This window comes from Hyaena hyaena, unplaced genomic scaffold (assembly GCF_003009895.1).
Source record: "Hyaena hyaena isolate Hyena2069 unplaced genomic scaffold, ASM300989v1 scaffold_68, whole genome shotgun sequence".
In the NCBI taxonomy this organism is placed as follows: domain Eukaryota; kingdom Metazoa; phylum Chordata; class Mammalia; order Carnivora; family Hyaenidae; genus Hyaena; species Hyaena hyaena.
Genome location: NW_024080700.1, coordinates 2,438,420 through 2,462,570, shown reverse-complemented (window position 1 = coordinate 2,462,570; position 24,151 = coordinate 2,438,420). Strand labels below are relative to the sequence as shown.

Genomic DNA, 24,151 nt, shown 5'->3' with positions numbered 1-24,151 from the left:
CAGGCCCTGAGATTCAGAAATGTTTGCCATCAAAAGCTCACGTGCATTTTCCTTTATCATGGTTTCAACTGCCCTAAAAAAAATTTCTTCCAATTTAATGAAGGATAGCCCTTGTCTGACTTCTACTTTGTCTGCCTTGGTACCTATTATTTTTTCACCCTATAGCCAGGAAAAGAAAAAGGATAAAATTTTTAAAGAGTAACAAGGTCTTGCTAGTCTTCACACACACACACACAAAAAAAACAAAAAACAAACAAACAAAAACACCCACACACACAAACCACGATTCAATTTCTCCTAATTAGGAGGCGTTGATTTTTATTTCTCTTTTAGCAAGCATGTTTCAAGTTCCTGTACTTCTTTCTAATCAATAGGTTAAAATATGGCTATACATGCTTAATCCTTCTCATTAAATTTAGACTCCCCTGTGACATTATTCTGTTGCCTTTGGTGTACATCTCCACTGCCACCATCTTTGAAAGGAACAATATCTCTTGACACAGACTTGAGAAAGGGTATTAAGTAGATATCCTCTCTTCGTTAGGCTGGAAGTCCTCAAATATGATGTGTGAAGAAGTTATTCAGGTTGTTCACACTGAATAAAGCAAAAAAGTAAAGCTCAGAGTATTAGTTTCCTCATCTGTAGAAACAAGGTAGCTGATTACAATATTAACCTTGCAGGGTTGCCAGGAGGATTAAAGAACACAATGTATGTAAAATACCTGGCACACCACCTGTCAGACAGCAGTGAATAGAAACTATCAAATGGGCTCAAGCAAGGGTAACTACAGCACCATGGACAGCTCCTATAGTCAGCCATTTCAGAGTTCTTGCTGGACGTCTCACCAGGTAGCCCTACTTTATGAAGGACTATCTGGTTCTGAAAAGGACCTTGACCACTTAGACAGCCTCTGGCTTTGTGACAAGGAAATCATCTCCATCTCTACCTGAAGGTGCTCCCCCATTGGATGTGAGGCTTATCAAAGGGATCTAAAGTGCTCAGAAGTCTTGCTGGATTAGATACTTGAGTTTCCTTTCAGTATCCTATGGCTAAGTCTCCATCTGACCATTCTTTAGAGATCCTTCTTCCTTCCAGGTGAGTACAGAGGGCTTAGAGCTCTTTATTCTGGCTCCATCCCCAAAGACTGTATTTCTTGACTAACAGTCATTTCTCAGGGAAAATAATCTGGCCCTACCCTGTACCTTTCTTGGCCTGGTGTGTGGGTTTCAGGGCAGTTTCCTACTGCATTTAGGACAGCCAGCTCTTACAAGTGAAAATACCAGCCAAGGCACTATCTTTCTAAATAGAACACTGACTAAATGTTAACAGCCTTCTTCGTCAGAATGGGGCAGGAGCTGTGAGGGGGGCTGAACAAACATGTGTACATGCTCTTTGATGACTGTCGTCAGCTTCTTGAGTTCCTGCCACATGCTGTTACATGTGGCTTCCCACATAAGAGAATGTACATTTATGCCCCATTCCCCTACCTTACCTCCAAGCCAGGGTTCTTGACTCCTTAGTGCCAGCACCACTTGGTGAGCTCTGTAGTTTTGTTCCTGACAAATTATGTGTTAAAATAGAATTTTGTAAAGTGTTTGTCACTTTATCATTGACTGACATTAGCTTTAAGTGCCTTCTTTTAATTTCCAAGTGTCCTCTGACTGTGAATGGCTCTAAACACTTCAATTTCCAGTCTCTCTGCCTCCTGCCAAACTAGTTCTGTTAGGTATTAGGCATTTGACCATTATTTATCAACTTTCCCCTAAAGCAGGTCTTGTTAGCTATTTCCCTGAATAATAATAATAGACTCAATGCCCACTTTTACACCTTTACCCCCTTCCCCTCCACCTTCATCCTAGACTAATTTTCTTAAAGTTCACCCATACATACATAACCCTGTCTAGAATCCTGGTTTTTAATGGCTTTTCAACTGTCTGCAGAATTACATACAAATCTTTCACCCTGGAATTCACTGTCCTCTTTGATATAATTTATACTAGCTTTTCGTGCTCTTTTTCCTAATGAATATCTTCTCATATAGCAGCTAGATTGATTAATAGTTCCTAAACAAGTTTATCCTTGTTTGTACAAGTTTTACTAAGTAAATATAAAAGTTAACATTTAATAAACACGTAGGATATGCCAGGCACTGGCCTAAACACATTATAGGTATTATACATCATTTATTCCTAGCAAAAACAACCTATTAAAGCCCTTACATTGGAGATTAGGAAAACAAATTTTAAAAAGTTAGGCTTCTTACCCAAGGTATTAAAATTATTGAATAATGAAGCAGGATTTGAACTCAGGGAGCCTGAGTCTGGGGCCTTTACCTTTGAACCACTGTCCGGCTACATCCAACCCCTAACACTTGACTAACTAAGTGTTTACTTTACTTCCATCTTGTATTATAATTACCTTCTATGATTTGTCTTCCTTTCCTTCACTTGGATTAGTGAAGGCATTATCAACTTTGCTCTATTCATCTATACCTATAACCAGCAGTTTCTGAAACCTTAGTGGAGGGAACTTGAACAAGTGAGGAGTGAGGCTGTCAATGTGTGTATTATAGATGGAGGAGGGAACTTGATCTAATCCCAGAGGTCTGTGACCATGAGAGGAAACAGGGTAAATCTCACTCTAAACACATTTTATAGGCCTTGAAGCAATGTCTACTTACTTAGGGCAAGGAGTCAGAAAGCCACAGTCACCTCAGCAACACAGAGCCTAGAGCCCAGCTGCAGAGGACAACATTTTTCAGCCCTTTCTTCTACCCTTGTCTAAAGGGACTGTGATGGGATAATAGCAAACCCGCTCAGAGAGCAAAAGTCATGATGTGGTTCACCTCAGAGAAACAATGTGTGGCCTGAGGGAAGCCAGCCAAACCCCTGGCTGAAGCAGAGCTGTCTGGAAACTGGAGCAAGGAGAGTGAGGATGCAAAAGGAAGGGATGGACAGATGATCCAAGGATGAGATTCTTTAATACTCTTTGTTGTATCAGAGTACCAGCACCCACAAATTGAGAGATCTGAGAAAAGTGTAATAAAGAGAACTTCTCAAGATTGTGGAAGGGTATAGGGAAGCCATAGGGGCAGTGCTATGTCCCAGGGTGCATAACAGTAGAGGCAGTACCACGCCCTGGGTCTGAGGGCCAAGGAAAATGTGGAAAACATGGAGACAGAGAAGCTATCTAATGAGAGCAATGATCTTCAGACACGGGGCACAGCTAGACCCTGGCAACCTTGAAGCAAGGTTGCTAGGGAGCAAATTATCCCAATTTCACTTTCCTTTCTCCATCTACTTCTCAGCTTCTCCACTGGCTGAACCTAACCAGAGCCAGAGAGCAAGGAAGCCCACTGATATCATCCATAGAGGTCAGTCTCCCCAGGTTGCAGGGCATAGTGGATTGAGGTGGAGGGCAGATCTGGAGGGGCAAAGGGAAGAACAGATGTCAGAATGATGGTCTAGCCTCAGTAACCTTGTTAACAAAATATACACTCAAAGAGCACTGAAAAGTGTCTTCCTATCCCCAAATTCATATGTTGAAGCCCTAACCCTCAGTGTAACTATATTTGGAGATATGGCCTGTAGATATATAATTAAGATTAAATGAGGTTATACAGGTGGACTGGTGATGGCCTTACAAGAAGAAGAAGAGACTCCCGTGATGCGTGTGCACAGAGGGAAAGGCCATGTGAGGGCACAGTAAGAAGGTGCCCAACTGCAAGTCAAGAAGAAAGGCCTCGGAGAAACCAAACCTGCCATCTTTTTGAGGACTTCTAGCCTCAAAAACTGTGAAAAAAGTAAATTTCTGTTGTTTAAGCCACCCAGTCTGTGGTGCTTTGTTATGGCAGCCCTGGCCGATTAATGCAGAGCAAGACAGAATCTTAGAGATCGTCCCACCTGGCACTCTTGAATCACAGAGGAGGGGTTTGAGTAGCAAGGATATTGTGCCTTCCCCAAGACTTCATGCTGATTTAGAAGCAGGGATTGGACTAGGACCCAACAAGGCACAGTCTCAGGCCAGGACTTCCCACAACACCCAGAAACTCCAAGATGGTGACCATGGGTTCAATCCACCTTGGTTATATATTGTGTTAGGCTTGTACTCAATGTTGGGTTTTAACTGAATTAGTTTCCAACTCTTAAAAATCAAGACATTTCACATTAACATCCATTAACTTCTCTTTAAAAATCAGAAGATCCAGCAACTCTAGGCTCACAGTCTTGCTATAAACAGCCTCAGCTAAGCACCAGCTGTCTACTTCTAAGGCATCCACACCAACCAGCCCACTATCATGCCTTCTTCATTCATTTAGTTACTATCTGGTCCCAATAAGCATTTCTATTATCAGCCCCTGAGCACACTGAGCTATTTTTCAATATGCTAATAAATATGTTCCCCTTACAGCAAATACATGTAGCCAGTGAGGACTTTGGAAGCAAGGGAAACACAACTCTCCTCTGAGAGTTAAACTGTGATGTCAACCCACAGTTGTTAAGAGAAGAGGAAGGCTAAGTTGTATTAAAGAGATAAATGTCTCCCAGGTGTGTGATACAAGACAGAAACCTCACTGTATGTGTGACATAACTAAAGAAAGAATGTGTCAATAGGCATGGGGTGTTCAACAATAAAAGGTTAGAAAATAGGGCCTGATGCAAAACATGTGGATAACTACCCAAGAACCATTCACAAAGAGAAGTATAGTCTGAAACTGAAATAGAACATTCCCAGGACAGATAAGATCTACTTTGCAATGAGTGCATGGCCACATCGACCATTCGAGTCCATTCGAGTCATCTTATGGACATGTGCTTTGGAGCCATGGTCACCAAAGCACCTCTTTGGCAGACTCCAGATTCCATGCAGAAAAGTACTAGCCCCCCTCCACACTCCCAGGGTTAGGTGGGTATTCGTTTCCTTGCACGTCCACGTGTTAGCTTTATGATTGATTGTATCAGTTTTGGGAACTTTATTAAGGGACTCACAACTCTGAAGATTAATCTGATTCTCCATGCCCTGAAAAATGCAGTTTCTGAGCCTGCAAGATTGAGAACCAGATGTTCCCCTAGAGGCCTCCTGGGAGCGAGCAAGCTGGCCTTCCTTGAAAGTTTCCTCTCCTCTCCCCTCCCTTGTCCCCATGCACATGTCAGAACCTCATTTTTGGCCACATGGCCTCACTTAAAAATAATAAAAATACATAAACAAATTAACAGGGGTCTTCTGGACACAATACCTTAATGAAAAGGAGAAACACTACCTGAATATCCACGTATGGTTATTTAAATTAGTTAAAATGAAATAAAATTTAAAATTCAGTTCCTCAGTCATGCTAGCCAGATTTCAAGTATTCTATGGCTACACGTGGCTAGTGGTTGCTGTAACAGACAGGTCAGTTAAAGAACATTCCCACCATCTCAGAAAGTCCTTTAGGACAGTGCTGACATTGATTGTGGAATTCAGAAAGGATAGGGAGATAAATGTGGACAGAAGCACTTTCTGGAGGCTCTCAAATCACACCTCTTGGGTCCACATGCTGTATCTCCAGGTGAGACCTGGCCACTTGCAAAGTCAGAGTAAATGACAGAAGCTAAGTGGCAAGAGTTCAGGTCATTCTCCCAGAGAGACTGACCTCCATACCTCACCAGACCCCCATCAAGAGAAGAATTTGAACCTCAACTAAGAGGGGAGTTCTTCACAGATGCTTCATTACTCAGGCAGCTGAGTGCCTGCAAAATGCTAAAGCTCAGACCAAGCTCTCAACGCCTCTTCATGAGAACCTGACACCCACTGAAACTCCACAAAAGTGGGTCCCAGAGATAGATAAAGACCCAGCTGTCCCATCCAGCTGGCTCTACACAGGCTTCCCTGCCAATTAACTCATTCATTCTATATCAGAACTTGTTGAGGAATACAGGGCAGTATTACTAAACCCATTCTACAGATGAGGAAACCAAAGCTCTTTGGTAAATTGCTCTTGGTAAAGGCTGAGAAGTTTCAGATGAAGCCAGGATTTGAGTCTTGATTTCCCAACTCCTAGCTTAGTGCTCCTTCCACCTACACTATGTTGCCTCTTTAGTAAGAGCTCCCAAGGTTGTAGACCAATTGCCCAAGTGGCAGAGTGTTGGGACACATAGTACAGAACTTTTAAAAAGGAAGAATGTCTCTGTACTGCTGTGTTTTTTTATGGTAAGGCAATGGATGAAGAGGCCCAATTTAAGTGATCAAGGGCAAGGATAGGAGGAAAGTGGGGAAATGCCTGGGAAACACCTCCCTTATGATAAGAGGTCTGCTTTCCAATCCATAATGTGGGGATGATGCTAATTGCCTCTTTCTAGCCTCAGAGGCAGGTAGAACAATAGAGTGAAATCATGGATGAGAAAATGATTGATTGGAAATATGGTAAGAAGCTCAGAGGATTATAAGCCTCCTGCTTCTCTGAACCCAAACAAAAGTAAAGCTAAAATAAACAGACATTTTTCCCCAGCCTTTTACTTTCATGAAAGAGATAAATGTCAAAGAAATCAAGCCTACATCAGACAGATTATATATAAATTTTCCCCTGGGAGTCCACATGTCAGCAAAGGTTCAGCTCAGCCTCCTCTATTTGCCCAGTTGGAGTCTTAAATAATGAGAATTACTCATAATGATGTAACAAGGCCCTCCCAGACTGTGAGGGGCCTTCTGAATCACCAGAAGCAGTCCTTAGGTTTTTATACAGCAGATTTCATTGTAGTATAATTATTTGGACATTGGTGATCTGTGTGTAATATACATGACAGTCCTTTTTTTTTTTTAACAGAATATTAGATTTTTTAAAATTATTCTGGATTATGGGAATTTTATTCTATTACTAAAGAATTATTTGTGCTTGTCATATACTTTTTTTTAAAGAGAGTGGGTATAGTAGGGAGGAAAATTCAATTTTTCCTGAATTTTAACTTCTGCTCTAGTTTTGTGTTTTCTATTATACAGGTTTCTATGAACAATGCTTTATAAGATGTGGTGTGGCAAGTCTCACCTAATGACAGGCTTCCAGGAATAAAATAGGACAAAAAAAGGGAGAATGAGAGAGAGACAGAGCTATATAGAGAAGATACAAAGACAGAGACACAGAGACAGAGATAGAGAGACAGAGAAGGAAATTGAGCCAACAGTAATATCTCTTCCAGTATGTCCTACACCATCCAGTTCTCACCTGTAAGTGAAAGGATTTGTGAGTGCCCCCAGACAGTTTACAGGACTTGATCCAATTCTCACAAAGCAAAAGTCTGCATGCATCCAACAGCCTTCCCCAGCCACGGCAATTCTAATCTATGAAAAAGTCTTCCTGAAGTTAAGGCAGGGCAAGTAGCTGCTAAGACCAAACTTTACTGAGTGTAATGCTGTCTAATACAATTCTCCAGGCAATATTTCTTGGCTTTTCAGATGGTTCTCATTTCAGCTCAAGCCTATTGATCTCCCAGATGATCAGTGCAGCTGTGTGTGTGCTGTTTACTGAGGTGTTTGATCAATGTCCTATATTAACCACCCTTCAGCCAAAGAGGACTACTTTTCTCTCTCACCTCTGTTTCCCCCTTACCTTATCATTAGAACAGGATGTCCACCTGAAGGTTTGTATTACACTTCCAGGGAAGTGACTCTTGCCCTAAGTTACCTTGCTATGGCCTAAATGTTTGTGTTCCCACCAAAGTGATATGTTGAAACCTAACTCCCAAGGTGATGGTATTAGGAGGTGGGCCCTTTGGGAGGTGATTAGGTCATGAGGACGGAGCCTTCATGAATGAAATTATAAAAGCTGCCTGAGAAAGGTCCCTCCCCTTCTGCCACGTGAATGCACAGCAAGAACGAGGCAGGCTGAAACCCAGAAAAGAGCCCTCACCAGAGCCAAACCATGCTGCCACTCTGATCTTGGACTCCCAGTCTGGTATTTTGTTATAACAGCCAGAATGAACTAAGTCATACCCAGCAAGTCTTCCCATAAGTCAGAGAACAAGAAAGCTCTTAGATTTTGTCCACACAAATTATTCTCCTGAGTCAGAGAATGATGGATAATACACCTGGAGACAAAAATGGAAGATTTTTAACACAACTTACCCCAATACTCTATCTCTAAAAACTATCCTTCATTGTATCTGAAGTTAAAGATTCTTTCTCCCAAAGACCAACTCCTCTTCCTGCCTCTAAGTAAAATATGGCATACACTTCCTGAAGGCCCAGAACCTTAGTTTTAAAGATTTAGAGAAGTTGTCTGGCAAGATTCATTCTCTCATACCTGTCATTTATAGGAAGAATATTCCCATCTAATCTTAACCCCATCTTAAGCATGTGAGGCTTGTTTCCATTGACTCCATATTTGAGGAGCTGGAACATGGTGACTCCTTTGGTAATGAAAAGCACAGTGGTTTAAAGGTGAGAAGATGCATTCTTGTCTCTTGGCTGTGGTCAGTGGTACCTGAGGCAGATCACTTCATCATTCTATGCTTTTCATAGCCTTTGGGTATTTCACCAGAAGAAAATTACTGCTTCTTAAGTGGTCTAGGGAAAAAAAATCACACTTGTACTAGGGAAAAATCTTTTGATGATTACATCATAAAATATAAAATTTCTCAAGGTATCCTTGAAGATGATCATTAAATACCTCCTCTCAACCAGTCATTTATTTAACATGGTCTAATCCTACTTTCCTCAGATTTTCCTCATCAACTGTTTTCAGTATCCTAAAATGTCCCTTTCTCCTCACCAAGATGTGTTTATTTCTCATTAACTTTTTTTCAGTGTCATTTCTAAGGGAATCAATCTTGGCTGCTTAAAGCATTCCTAGGTGGTTTTGCTCTGCACATCCTCTCCGAGTACTTGAGCCACTTGTGACTTCCTCCTCAATTCCCTGGCAACGAATTCTCTTAAATTTCCTTCATTTGAGAGTATCTTGATTTTCCCCTTCAGTCCTGGAGGATATTTTCACTGGGTACAGAATTCTGGGTTAACAGTTCTTTTCTTTCCATATCTGGGGGAAAAATCTACTGTGCTACTTTCTTCTGACCTCCATGATTTACAGTGAGAAAGCTGTGTCGTTTCAGTTGTTTTCCCCCACAAGTAAGATGTCATTCTCCAGCTCCTTTCAACAGTTTCCCATTGTCTTTAGATTTCAGAAATTCAACTGTTATCCATCTTGGCATGGATTTCTTTGGATTTATCCTATTTTTGATTTAGTAAGCTTCTTGAATCTGTAGGTATATGTCTCTTTCCAAAGATAGGAGGTTTTCAGTTTTTATTCTTTGAGTGCTTCATCAGCCCCTCTCTTTCTCTTCTGGGATTCTGACGATATGAATGTGAGATGCTTTATCATAGTCTCACAAGTCACCAACCTTCTGTTGTTTGGAGTTGTTCTTTTTCCAGTCTATTTTCTCTACCATTCAGATTGGTTATTTCTAGTGTTCTGTCTTCTAGTTCACTAATTCTTTCCTCTGTCCTCCTGAGCCCATACACTAATCTCTTTATCCTTCTGTTATTTTCTTTTTTATTTTCCATTTGGTTCTTCTTTATATCTCCTATTTCTCTGCTGAGACTTCTTGATTTTTCACTTGTTTTAAGTGTGCTGTGCTCATAATTTTTCAATGAAGCATTTTTGTCATGGCTGTTTAAAAATCTTTGTCAGATAATTCTAAACATCTCTATCATTTCAGTGTTGGCATCCATTGGTTGTCTTTTAATCATTTGATTTGAGATCTTCCAGGTCTTGGTATGACAAGTGATTTTCTACTGAAGCCTGGACATTTTTGTATTAAGTCATGAGACTCTGGATCTAACATAAACTTTCCATTTTAACTGCCTTTTTCTGACACCACTCCAGCAGGGGTAGGAGTGGCACCTGCTTGTTACTGTCATTTGGAAGTAAAAGGCCAGGTTTCCCAGTCAGCCCTTGTTGACATCCATTTGGTGGTGGTAAAGGAACGCCTTGTTTCTGACGGGCAGTGCCAGGAGCTCTGGCTCCCCTGAAGGTCTCCATAGTGGTATGGCTTTGTTACTGATGGGTGATGATAAAAGTCCTGACTTTACACTAAAACTCCTCAAATACTATTCCAGGGAGGAGGGAAGGGGAGCCTTATTACTATCAGGTAGGAGTGGAAGTCCAAGCTCCCAATTTCCTCAAGGGTCTCCAGTGACATCATGGCTGCATAGGGAAAGAGGGGAAGAGCTGGTGACCAGATCTCAGGGAGGAAAGTCCCAATCCTCTACTTGGCTTTATCTGACACCATGCCAGCAGGGATGTTAGGTGTCTCATTACTGCCTCATGAGGGTGTCAGTCGAGTCTCCTCACTTGGCCTGTGTTGGCATGTGTGGAGGTAGGACCACAGTTTTTTTTTTTTGTTTGTTTGTTTTTTTGTTTTTTCCCCATGGTGTTTGGCTGAATTGTGGATTGGTTATTATCTAAAACTATTGTCTTACTAGGCTGTTCCTTTCCTAGTACTTTGGCCAGAGAGAGAAGGCTTCTGTTGGGGCTTTGTTTGTGCTCTTTGGTGTTTGGGTTGCTGAATTTTTCAATTCCAAATGTGGGATATATGACATACAAAGAAAACCCAGGGAATTCATCACTGTGCCACTCCTTTGGTCCCAAGATTCCTAGCCAGTCTATCTTCTCCCCACTTTTCAGAGTTGTCATATTCTTCAGTTATATATAGTGTCCAGGTTTTCAGTTGTACTTAGCAGGAGTAATAGAGAAAAGTATGTCTACTTCATCTTCCCACAGGTGGGAGTCATCCACAGTATATCTTTAAAATTTGAATGTATTGCCAACATTTAAAAATCAAAAAGATTTCAAATAAGAATCTGGAGATCTGGCTTCTCTTTAAAAAGCTGGCATATCTGGCAATGTTGGACCCACACTCCAGAATAGAAAGAAGCAGCCAGAGCTGCAATGTCTGATATGACAGCCCAAGAGCCATAAGTGACTAATTTTAAATTTAAATTAACTAAAGTCAAGTAAATTAAAAATTCATTACCTCAGTTACACTAGCCACATATGAGTGAAGGCTACTATACTGGTCAGCACAGATATAGAATATTTCCATCACTCTAAAAAGTTTTGTTGGGGGGCGCCTGGGTGGCTTAGTCGGTTAAGCGTCCGACTTTCGCTTAGGTCATGATCTCGCGGTTCGTGGGTTCGAGCCCCGCGTCGGGCTCTGTGCTGACTGCCAGCTCAGAGCCTGGAGCCTCTTTCGGTCTGTGACTCCCTCTCTCTCTGACCCTCCCCTGCTCAAGCTGTCTCTCTCTCTCCTAGAAATAAAAATAAAATAAAAATAAAAAAATAAAAAAAATAAAAAGTTTTGTTGTATAGCACTCAGCTTATACATGGTGGAAGCATGACTGTTCCAGTTTGCCAACTCCCTAACACTTGATAATATATTAGGTCATGTCATTCCTTTGCCTCACCTGCTGATAAATTTGTGTTTAAAATTCTTGGCTTCAGGGTCAGTAGGATTTTTGACTTGTGGAGATACAGAGGCAGGCATACCAGTTGGAAACACACCAGGAGCAATGACACAGAGGGAAAGCTGCGGTCCTGGAAAATCAAGGCAATTAGTTTTGGATAGAGAGTAGAAAAAGAATCAGGGGAGAAAAGTAAGGTAGAGATTTAAGCCTTGGGAGGAGGAATACACAATTAGAGCCCCTACTTTACCTCCAACTAGCTATGGGACTCGGCTGAAAGATTAACCTCTGCTCCATGGGCTTCACCTTGGACCACCCTCTCCTTTTCTTTCTGTGTTCTATCTCAGTTGGCTTCCTCTCAGGTTCTTGAATACCAAGTAACTCCTTATTCAGAATCTTCACACTGTCTGGACTGCTCTGCACCTGAAGTGCCCCACCACACACACACACACACACACACACACATACACACACACACGGCCAATTCCAATTAACCATCTGACTTCAAGAAAGCTTTCCCTATGCCTCGACTAGGTGAGTTCTCCAGTCATTTGTGTTTATAGCACCCTGTTCAACCCCATGGCACTCACCACATGTACATTCATCATCAACTGTAGTAGGTACTTATCTATTTGTCTCCCTCCAAACTTGCCTGTAAGTTTCATGGGACCCAGGACCATAGCCATCCTGTTCACTGTAATCTCTGAACTGCAGAGTGACTGGTACAAAGTAAACAAATCAACCCAAACAAACGTTGATTGAATGAAGGTATGAAAGCTCTTCAGACCTTAGAGTCTGCATCCACAAGACAGGGGCAACAGTAGCTACTGCCCCTGCATTGTAAACATATTAGGGGGATAAACCAAGATAGAGAGATTATTTTAAAGTTTAAGACCAAAAGCTATAAACATTTTAATTATTGAAAAGAAAGTTGTTAAGCTGTTAATCACCAACCATGAAATCCTAGGGACCCTGTTAAAAATGGAACTCTCTGGAACTAAGGGGCTAATGTGTAAAGTGAGTCTCCAGAGTTATTGGAAAGTGACTAGGTAGCACTGATGTGAATTCTCCCCTTATGATACCTGGGTGATTACTGTGTGTTTTGCTTGGCATTACTACCTTGTGACTTAATTTATTTTAATCTAAAGACTGATAGATTTAATTCCAACTGGAGGTACATTTTATCTCTTAGCTAAAATTCAAGGCAATCAAGGAATGACAAACCTCTGGACCTCAGTTTCCCCCATCTGTTAAATGAGAATAATAATTGCTATTCTGTTTAACTCACAAGTTTGTGAAGATCAACTGCGACAGCTCTGGGAACACAGTTGACAAATTATAGTGCACTCTGCGACTGTGGGGTATACTTATCTGAAAGCAGTACTTAGGCTTCTTCCCTCAGGGCACTGTGTTTGCAGAATTGATAGGCTTGGCCCAAGGCCAACAGGGGCTTTACCTTAAAAGAGTATCCAATCTGTAACACTGGAAAAATCCTGAATGTTGATCCCAGTGGGGCCAAGAAGATAAGAAATGCAATGCAAGCTTTGGTAGAACCATCCCTGTATCTTCAGACTCTGTCTGGGAAAGCCTTGGGGCAATGACTGCCTCTGCGCCATAATTAAGTACCTACAACCAAGCACCGGGTACTTCTGTTTCATCACATGAAGCTAAGAACTTCAAAGGTAGAATGGAAAGACCCCAAGTGGGGTAGATCAACTAAGCCTCACAATGGAGCACAGCCTTTTATTTCATCTCCTCCATTTCCCTGCTCTGCCAGGGACAAGGTGAGGCAGGCATGTCACCAGTATTCATCTCTCAGTACAGTAGAGGGCAGTGGTGCCCTCACTGCAGTCCACACCCAGGCCAGCCTGGAGGGGTGAGGCAGGTCCTCATGGGTGTGTGCCCACAGCAGGCTTGGCCCTCTGATACTTGGGACTGGCCTTGCTGGTCCTCCTTCCCCCCAACCACAGTTACACCGTCACCATCCCCAGGCCAAAACATACACACACACAGGCATAGGGACACACATATATACATACATCCATACACAGTAACATACATATATATGCAAGCACACACATACAGGGGGGGATTTTCCAAATGAATCCCTACAAACTACTGTAGTTTAAGCCATTTGACGTCTATATTGAACCCTCTCCCCCCAAAATAAGATTATTGTTTAAAGTTAGGAAGCCTGGCAGGTTTTTGTAAACAAAGGAGAAAGAAGGGCCCATTCCTCCAGGCAGCCAGGAGTTTCTGTGGTCAAGGGACCTGGCTGCATCTATGTACGGGTCAAAAAACCCTGTTTTAGCCCCATTCCTGCCACTTTCTGATGTAGCTGAGGCCTGTCACATCTCTCCCTGCACTCCAGTTGCCTCTACTGTGAAATGAGAATGTTGGTCTCATTCTGTGCACACGTTAACCTCCATGGCTCTGTGCTCCCCCTGCTTCCTTCATCTTCCTAAGGGCAGACAGAGATGTTCCCCTCTTCAGTCCCTGAGAAACAGAGGTGCTCAAGCACAGGAAGCCAGCTGGGCTGGGGGAGCTCCCTTCTTCACTTCCAAAGGTACTTAAAATGAGTTTAGGCACCTATGGGGTGCAGGGCATGGTTTTAAGGTATGTGGGTTTATTTGACTAAATTAGAAATCAGGAAAGAGGTCAAAAGGAAGTCAGATGATAATTTTAAAGGAAACGGAATTCATTTTGTCTTTACCTCTGGTAGGTGGGATCCCATAGTAGTCAGAGTTAATGGAGGGATTTGGAGTGGGGTATTAAACCTGGGGTATTTTTGCCCTAGGAAATAGGCTTTAGAAGGATGGGCTGAGGGAAGCAGGGCCAGATTTCAACAAAATTTTGAGGTCGGTGACATTTCTGTTCTATGTTTCTCCCTCCCATCGAGGGCACCTTCATGACCCATTTTTGGGACAGCCATCCAATGGCTTCGTGACAGACACAACTCCCTCCTGACTGCTCCCAGGCACACTCTTCCTGTCCCCACAAAACTGCCCTGGTTAAGTCTAGTTCTCTAGATGTCACCTGATTTCAATGTAGGGAAATACCTTTGGGTCCCTAAAACCCTCTTCATTTCAACAAATAGGCATCCCTATCTATGCAGGACCAGACCTATATGCCAGTGGATAAAATAGGACATGGCCCTTTCCACAAGGGGAAGCTCCAAAGCCCACACTTAAGAATGTCCCTTCCTGCCTCTGCTCCCTAACAATTCTAAGACACCAGTTCAGGTGGACTTGAGATCCAAGTTGGCTTTAAGCCTGCCCTTCCAGATTGCTGCAGTCATCCAGAGGGAGCGAGCGTACTGCCAGTGCCCATTCTCCAGCATCTCCTTCGCATATTGAATTGAACATCTGAACCCAAGAGCTCACTGTGTCTTCTCCATTTCCGATCATAGGGTCCAAATGTCCTGCTTACTGATAATGCATTTGGAAATCTGTTTTCTTCCTTCTCTAAGGGAATTGTGTAAAATGTACATTTCCTCAAATCAAAGCATTTCCAGGAGAATTAGCCAATTTGTTGACTTATTAAAAAATAACAGCATAATATGGGAAGCGATGGCTTGGACTTTATAGGAGATAATCAAGAAAGTAATTCTTCAAAAAAATTTAGCTTTCAGAGCACAGTATCTTATTGTGATGGAACAATAATACACTCACCCATTTTATAATGAAAGCAAATGAACTTCTTTTGTCACTCAGAAAGCTGGACATTCTCCATTATTTCTGGAGGTTCAAGGATGAAGCCCTCCTAATAGACCTCATGTCTTTGAGTGTTACCTTCGTATTGCTCTTAGTATACAAGGTGTGGCCAGGAAGACTGAGCAGACATGCCCAATGGCTCTTTCTCAAGTATGTTAAAAGTGGGAGGTGCCTGGAATGCCAGGATTTTCATCAAAACCCTGCAGACAGGATGCTATCAGACATCAGGAGAGTGGTTTCTAGTCCCAGCCCTGCTACTGCCTTAGTGGGAGCCTGAGCCAAGTCCCCTCCATTCTCCAGGTCTCAATATCTGCATTTGTAAAATTATAACTTTGGCTTGGAAACAGGCCACTCTTGAACCAGCTGTGGTTTATAACCAATTTCTCACTGAAATAAGGAAAGATGGGGAACATACAGTGGGTCCTCTTAGAGCCAAATATATTCAGTCTCAAGGACTGTCCTTGACTTTGACCTTAGGTCTTTCCTATATGTAACACTAAAACTTCACTTAAAAATAATTAAATGGCAATGCAAATGTATGGTAGTAGAGTTTGGTTTGGCTTTGTTTTGTTTTTATTGTCTTAACTTGGCAAACAAGACAAAACAAACCTTCAACTCTTCGTCCTCAAAATATTGTCTGAATTATAGTGGTCCACCAAATTGAGAGGACTGGGAACCACAGGATTGGATGTTCTCTAAGCCCCTTATGGCTTGGATTCCCTCTGTGTCTGATCGCCACACCTGCTAGTGGCCAAGCTCAGCACCACCCTTACTAAGAAAAGGAGTAGTTGTTTATTTTTTGAAGGGCCTCAACTACTGTTGCATCCAGATTCACAAGGTAGCCTTTAAAAACGTAATGAATTCTCAGGGCCTTCTCCTCCAACAAATCAGTTGAACCAGAGACTCTGGGAGTGAGCCCCAGGCAATAAGACTGTTAAAAGCTCCTCAGGAAGTGCTGCTAATGTACGGCCAGGAATGAGAAACATGGATTTAGGCATACACAGATCTGACTGTGTGACAGACTTACTTGGGAGAATGTTCATAAAAATTTAGATTCCTAAGCTTTACTCCAGATTTACTAAATCAGAAACTTTAAGGCCCAAGAAATCTGTTTTCAAAAACTTCCCAAGTAAATCCATTGCAGCCAGGCCCCAGACTGATAATTAGGAATCACAGGTACCTGTTACATGTTAAAAGTTGAAGAGTCTCAGAAAGGCTCACTGCCTCGCTATGCATCTTTCTGGTATAAGGGTCACATAAGAAACGTCAACATTTAGGACCCATTCGTTGCCCCACAGTGTCCTCCTTTTGAAGGTCTCTGTCCAAAGACTTCACCCATCCCTTTCATCCCAGACATTTCTGAATTCATACAATTAGAGGAAAGATGGGCAGGTGATGCAGACAGTGAGGAGAAAGTGCCAGAAACATAGGTTTCTCTGCCCACTCCTCCCTTGCCCTACCTGGCCCTGTGTGTGCTATATATTTTGAGCTGCTTTTCAGGAGTGGTGGCCACACATCCTCTTGCACAAACCCCCAAGTCCCTGAACACAATGCAGCTAGGTTACTGGCCATGATGGGTCAAGGGAACTTCCAAATATCAGGATTCATTTTAGACCAGTTGCTCTGCATACTCAGAAGTGAAATGTTCACCAAAGCTCTGGTTGCCTACCATTCAAATTTTTATCAGCTTAAGCCTCCCTTTGAGATGCTGAAAATTTTGTTTGCTATGTTCCTAAGCAAAGCCCAAAGGACTTAGAAACCTTCACAAAATTATATTAAGTGTCCAAAGGCTTTTGCATGAATGAAGTGGCTGAGATAAGATCTACTATAAAACAGATTGGTGATAACTGAAAATAAAGAATTGCATCCAGACCTCAAAGTCTATGCTTCTGACTCTTAATCCCTATGAAATCCTCATGAAAGTACTCAGGGTTGGACTAACATCCAAGAGAGTACACTCAAAAGGCTTCCACCCAAAAGCATTAGCGCCACAGATCTGCCATTCTTAGTCCAGCCTCTCCACCCAGGTGTAGGACATGATTGTTCAGAAAAGGAAGTAATAGATTGGAAGACGTTAAGCTGGCCCTGGAAGCAATCAGCAGAGAACCATTCATTCATTCATTCATTCACTCAATAATAACAGGTAAGAGCCAACATTTATTGGGCCCCTACTCTAAAAGAGGCACTATTCTAATCTGAGACACAAATGGCTAAGTCAGTTCTACAAGAGCACACAGGTATCACAAGTTGGAATCAGGATTCAAACCCAAACAATCTGGCCCCAGAAACGTACCAGGCACTGAGCTAGATAGTTGGGAATATAATGGTGGATAACATCAAAGAGTCTCAGGATGATGAGTGGTTAAGCCTGAGGCCAGAGAGGCAGTAGGAACGGCTATCTGTCACTGATCCACTATTGGCTTTGAAAAAGTCTCTTCCCCTCTCCAGCCTCAGTTTATTTATCTGTAAAATGTGAGGATGGTCTAAATATTCGCTAAGATCTTAGGTCAAAAAAGGTACAAAACATGAAGTAGTGAGTGAGGCAGTGGATCATAGTGGGTAGGAATTTTTATATGCATGGTCAATGAGTGAAAAGAGGTGAAAGCAAACCCCAAACAAATATAGAAATAGCCATTTTGTCCTTCTCTATAATATGAAGGGACCCACATATAGTGTTCTTCTGTAAAATCTGGGAGGGAGTTTGTGTAGCACCCATGCAGGAGGGCAAGTGGAAAAAAAATTTTCAGGAGTGGCTTTCTCTCTGCTCCCTGGTGAGTTTCCTTTCAATGATGTATCAGCTGTCACTATACAAAGAATTAGAGATGCAGGGAGTTCAAGGCAGGGACTTTGTTGGTCATTTCAGTGTACATGTTCCCAACAGCCAACAGAATCAAATATTCATCCCTATCTGAGAGTAACCCTGCCAAGGCATCAGAAAAGTGCATTTGCTAAATACCTAAACATCTGGACAGCAGCCTTTCCAGAGGAATCAGAGCCAGAGAGAGCAGAGCCAGAGCTCAAAGTGACAGTGTAACTAGCTTAAGCAGACGAAAGGACAAAGGTGGCCAGAAAACATTACCCCAGCCAGGCTTGCCATGGAGTGGGGCAGGCTGGTATGAAGAGAGACTTGACAATGAGCCACTTGTTTACATCCATCTCCTTGGCTAACAAACAAAATGTGTTGGTCTCCCCATCTCACTCCAAGGTCAAAAATGAACCTTCTGTTCCATCTTTATTCCAATCAAAAAATCTAATTCTAGGCCACTCTTTGGGTTTGGCAGGGCACAACCAACAGCCCGAGAGATGTGCTGCACTTCTGCAGATTAACTTGGATCAGTTCCATGACAGCAGTCAGCCTGGGACCTGATGCTCCGGGCTGAGCATCCTCTACAGCTCCCAGAGGCCCCACCGCCAAGAACGTCCCTATCCTCCTCTCCTCCTGGCCTCTCCTCTCTCTCGTCTCTGTTTCTCTCTCCTAAATCTCTCATGCAATCCTTTAAAATGAATATACTGAAAAGAGTTTTCAAGTCCCTCAAAAAGGTAGACATAGCTGCCATGTGATCCAATAGCAATTCAACCTGTAGGTTATCTACCCAGAAGAACTGAAAACACATGGCTGCACAAACACTTTCATGTGAATGTCCACTGCAGTATTATTCAAACAGCCAAAAAGTGGAAACAACTCACATAGTCATTGACGGATGAATGAGGAAACATGATATGGTAAGTCCATGCAATGGAATATTATTTGGCTGTAAAAAAAGGAATGAAGTACTTATATGCTACAGTGTGGAAGAGCCTTGAAAACATTATGCTAAATGAAATAAGCCAATTACAAGAGCACATAGTGTTTGATTCCATTTATGTCCCAAATTAGTCAATTGCCCCATATAGGGCAATCTATAGTAGTATTTAGGGCTTCCCTAGGATTGAGGTGAGAAGATAGGGGACTGACTGCTAATGAGCAGTTTCTTTTATAAGAGATAAGATGTTCTAAAAGTAGTTTCTGGTAGTGGTTACTCAACTCTATGAATATACTAAAAAACAAATACAAAAGCTTTCACCCAATTTAAATGTTGAAATGTCTGGTATATGAATCACAACTCAATAAAGCTGTTTTAAAAATGAATATATTACTTAAATGCACCTTAAAATGCATTATAGTAAAGCTTACAGCGTATTTAAAGGGATTAGATTCTTGCACAGCCTTAGAGAAAATGGAAGTGAAAGCTTCCTTCACTTTCCTTACTTCCTTCTTTTTCTCATTGCAGAGATTTGTTCTCACAAAAGTGGGAAATAATTTCCTAATTGCTTTCACCCCAAATTTCAGTCTCAAACAGATGTAAACAGATATTTTTATGGCTACAGAAATCCCCCTCAAAAGGATATGAGTTTAGTCAAAAACAACAATAATGGAGATTGTAGATATCAAAGGGTTTGATGTGATATGATAAAATGGAAATTTAAATTGACATTTGGCTATGACGTTTCACCCTGAAGAACAGTAGAAAATGGGAGACAATCTTCTATACTGTATTGTTAGACATTCACATGCCAGGAGGCAGAGGGACTGTACTAGAATTTCAGGATTCTTCTATTGGTACTTCACTGAGGCAGAGATAAAGTGTTCAATTTGCCTTTCAGAGCACCAAGATGGACAGTGCTAGAAACAGAGGTTCTCAGGTTCTGTCTTCATTATGGCTCCCTGATTGCTTGGCAGGATTGCTAGCAGACTGAAATTGCTATATGGTGCCATTGGTACTATGAAACTATGGCTGCATGAGCTTGAGCAAGATGTTTGACTTTGGTGGAGATCAACTTCTCAGCAGAAAAAATAGTTCCTGCCATGCCATGTCAGAGGCTTGTTTGGAGAAGCAAATGAGATCATGGATAGGAAATGCTTTGAAAACTATAAAATACTTTCACATGAGAAGGGCTGTTGTAACAATGTAAACAATGGTAGCATTGGCTGTAGGGCATAAACTTTCTGGGATATTATGGAAGCCACCACCACAGCAACACAGGGAATACCCATCAGTATTCAAAGAACCATAGCCTCTTGGAAGCAAAGTATCTTGAAATCAAGAGGAACTCTGAGAGCACCTAGTTAGTAGAGGACCTCACTGATATTTAAGTCTTGTCCATAACTACACTGACAAATAATTCATAGTGAAATCTATCAACTTCATGTCTAGGAGGCAGCTCTTCCTATTTAAGAGATTCAAACTAAATTCAACCCCAAAAATCTTTTGTGCCCAAATGTGGGTTAGAAATTATGGGTAGATGCCCTACCTTTTTGGAGCCTTCAATATGTTTGCAGAAGCAAAACGCTCATATCTGAGTTAATCAAAAGGAATTTCAAGGCAATATTGAAGTACCTAGAGTCCTTGTATTAGTTTTCTATGGTTGTTGTAACAAATTACCACAGCTTGGTGGCTTATAACAACACAAACTTTTCTTTTACAGTTTTGGATGCCAGAAGTCCAAAGTATGTTTCACTAGGGCTAAAGTCAAGGTGTGGGCAGGGCTGGTTTCTTCTGTAGACTTCAAGAGAAAGTCTGTTCCTTGCCCTCTTTCAGCTTCTAGTGGCTGCCAGCATTCCTTGACTTGTGGCCACACCACTCCAATCTCTGTTTCCCCAGTCACACGGCTGTCCCTTCCGTAGTCAAATCTCCTTCCACCTCTCTCCTATAAGGACCTTGGTAATTACATTTAGGTCCACCTGAATAATCTAGGATAATCTTACTATTTCAAGATACTTAGTCACATCTGCAAAGTCTCTTTTACTATATAAGATAACATTCACAGGTTTGGGGGATTAAGACATGGATGGGGGGACATCATTATTTGGCCTACCACAGTCCTCAATAGCATCAGTGCTCTAGAAGGGGATTGATTAATCAACTTTAGCTAGAAGGGATGACTTGGGGAGAAGAGACTTAGGATAAATTTAAATGAATAAAATTTTATGAAGAAGATACAAATGAGAGCATTAAACTGATCAAGAATAAGATTGTTAAGCTTCTATTAAGCATCTTTTATGAGCTCATATTTATGCTAGGTTTTTCTATTAATAGGGAGATCAAATTCCTCAACATTTGGTCTCTATCTAAAGAAGCCAATAAGGGGCTTCTTGGGTAGCTCAGTTAGTTAAGCATCCACCTCTTGATTTGGGCTCAGGTCATGATCTCATGGTTCATGAGTTTGAGCCCCACATCAGGCTCTGTGCTGACAGCTTGGAACTCTCTCTCTCCCTTTCTCTCTCTGTCACTCCCCTGCTTGTATTCTTTCCCTCTCAAAATAAACAAAACTTTTTTTTTAAAAAAAGAAGCCTATAATGTATTAGAAGAGGATACATATATGCATAGGATGGTGAATATACTGCTCAGTGTTTTCTGCTGAGAAAGGAGAGCTCACCATGGACAATGATTATGGAAATCTTACTGGGAGAAGAAGGCCTGGAGTGGGTCACCCATCCACTATTTCAAACAGTTAAGTGGAAATGGGAGAAGGGTGAAGATGAAGATGAAGAAGAGCCAACAGGCTTGGTAAGATGGAACTCACTGGAAACCTTATCAAGATCCATTACAATAGAGCCATGAGACTGAAGCTAGGTTTCAGCAAGTTGAGAATGGATGGGTAAGAATTGGAGCCACAATAAAAGAGAAAGGGAGAAAAATAAAAAGGGATGGCCATCAGGGAGAGTGACCAGTCAGAAAAGGAATGGGGGGCTATTCTAAGAAAAGAGAAACTTGGGGCACCTGGGTGGCTCAGTCAGTTAAGCGTCCAACTTTGGTTCAGGTCATGATCTCACAGTTTGAGCCCCGTGTCAGGCTCTGCACTGACAGAGCCTGGAATCTGCTTCAGATTCTGTGTGTTTCCCTTTCTCTCTGCTCCTTCCCCCCACTCTTCCTCTGTCTCTCTCTTTCTCTCTCTCAAAAATAATTAACATCAAAAATACTTAGAGGGTAAAACTCAGACCTAGATCCCTCAAACTTTCAGCTCCCAGGGTGTGTGACTATTTAAACTCAATTCAACAAGCATTTATGAGGATTTACTGTGCCTAACACTCTGTTTGGTGTTAAAGATGCAAAAATGGTAAGGAATTAGTTCCTTGGCCCTTATGGAAGGTTCTGCTTTTTAGAAAAAGCAGAAATGAAAACCACTGCATCCATCAGAATTGCATTCATTCAACAGAAACCTGAAAAACGTGTACAGGCATTCAGGGCTATGTGGGAACATTGATACTCTGAACAAAATTGGGATTTGTAGCATTAAAGAAGACTGGGGGAACACAGATTTGGGTGGGCAACTAGGTAGTCTGCCACAACAATCTACTTTTCTCTAATATTTGGGATCAGTGACAAAAATAGGAATCAAGTGATGTGAACGCATAAAGGAATCACAGATTAATTACTGAATGACACCTAATATGATTGACAGAGAAATACTTTTATAGTGAAAGTGACAATTGAGCAAGGCTTATGGAATGACCAATATTTCATCAGGTAGAGAAGAGAATGATCCAGAAATCTGGAGCCAGAATGAATAGTGAGGTGGGGAAGTGCTTGAAAGACTTGGTGAATAACAAGTATAGGTTGAGAAGAATCGGGACATGTGAAGGCTGGGGCAAATGAGGACAGAGAGGAATTTGAAGAGTCTGCAATGCCACACTGAGTGGTTTTAACTTTATCCTTTATACATAAAGGAGTCCTAGAAGATTTTCTAAGTAAGATGATAAGATAGTAAATTATCAGTTATATATTGCTATATAACAAACCACCCCAAAATTTCAGCAGCTTAAAGCAAAAATAATTTGTATATATTCGAATCTGTAAACCAGGTAGGGCTCTGCTATAGGCTACATTTGCTGATCTGATCTTGGCTGTGTTCACTCATGTATCTGCAGTTTGGCTGGGACTCCTCTAGGCCAGGCCTAGTTAAGGTATCTTAGAGAAGTTCTGCTCCATAGGTCTCTCATCTATTCCTGAACCCAGTGGGCTAGCCAGGGAATGTCCCTCTCATAGTAATGGCAGAAGCACAAGCAAGAAGAATGCCCCAAGCTTCTTTAATCCCCAGGCTGAGAAATAGCACACCACCACTTTCGTCACATTCTATTGGCTGAAACAAGCCACATAGTCAAACTCAGAATCAAGATGTGGAAAATATTCTTCTCCCCTTTTATGAGAAGAGCTGTAAAGTCTGAGGCAAAGGGTATAGGTATAAGGAGGAGTGAGAAGTGGGGACATTAATGCCATCTTCCACACTGAGATGTATTCTAAAAGTATAACTCTGTCAACAATGTAAAGAGTGAATAGAAAGAAGAAAGTTTGGATTGTGGTTATAATTCATTCACAAGATGACAAGAGCATGAGCTAAAACAGCAGCAGTTGCAATGGAGGAGAACAGAGTGACAATGTCTTAACCAATTCTCCATTAGGAGAGCTTTGACTCTGAGAAATAACTAGATGAAACCCATCAATGGACACTGCTTGGTGATATTGATTGAGCCATGCTGGGCTATCAATTCCTAACATTTTTTTCCTTGTGTTACAAGACATGGCTATTTATCTTCTGTCTTTGACCCTAAGCAGGATGGCCCTTTGCTAGAAAAGAAAAGTCTAAAAGATAAATGGGGCCCGCAGGTGGCCACACAGCAAGATCTATGATAGTGCTACCATTGAGGTCAGAGTGTTTAACTCAATTCTTTAATTTCTTCCTTGATAGCTATGACACAAGGATATCACACAGCTCTTGTAGCACCTACAGTCTCAGTCATACTTTAGGACACTGATTATATTCTGCTGTATTGTTTTTTCACTGCTCTGTGGGTGGACCTGGTCTCATCAAGTGTCTTGGATTTCTCCCTTATAGAGGTTCTAGCTTTTCTGGTTGGATACAGTACAATGAAGTTTTCTCGCCCTGATTGTCTTCTGTTCCAATTATCCTGCCTGGATCACAGAGTCAAATGTTATTTACTAATTTCTCCCAACTATGGGTCACCTGT

At 41.7% G+C, this 24,151-nt stretch overlaps 1 long non-coding RNA gene across 1 annotated transcript; it reads right to left on the bottom strand.

Moving 5' to 3' along the window:
* Nucleotides 1–316: 316 nt before the first annotated feature.
* On the bottom strand, nucleotides 317–2,743 carry LOC120232122. The gene is made up of 3 exons (XR_005528499.1): nucleotides 2,682–2,743; nucleotides 1,494–1,557; nucleotides 317–595 (listed from the first exon to the last, which is right to left on the bottom strand). It is a non-coding gene; the product is annotated as an uncharacterized LOC120232122 (long non-coding RNA).
* Nucleotides 2,744–24,151: the final 21,408 nt, after the last annotated feature.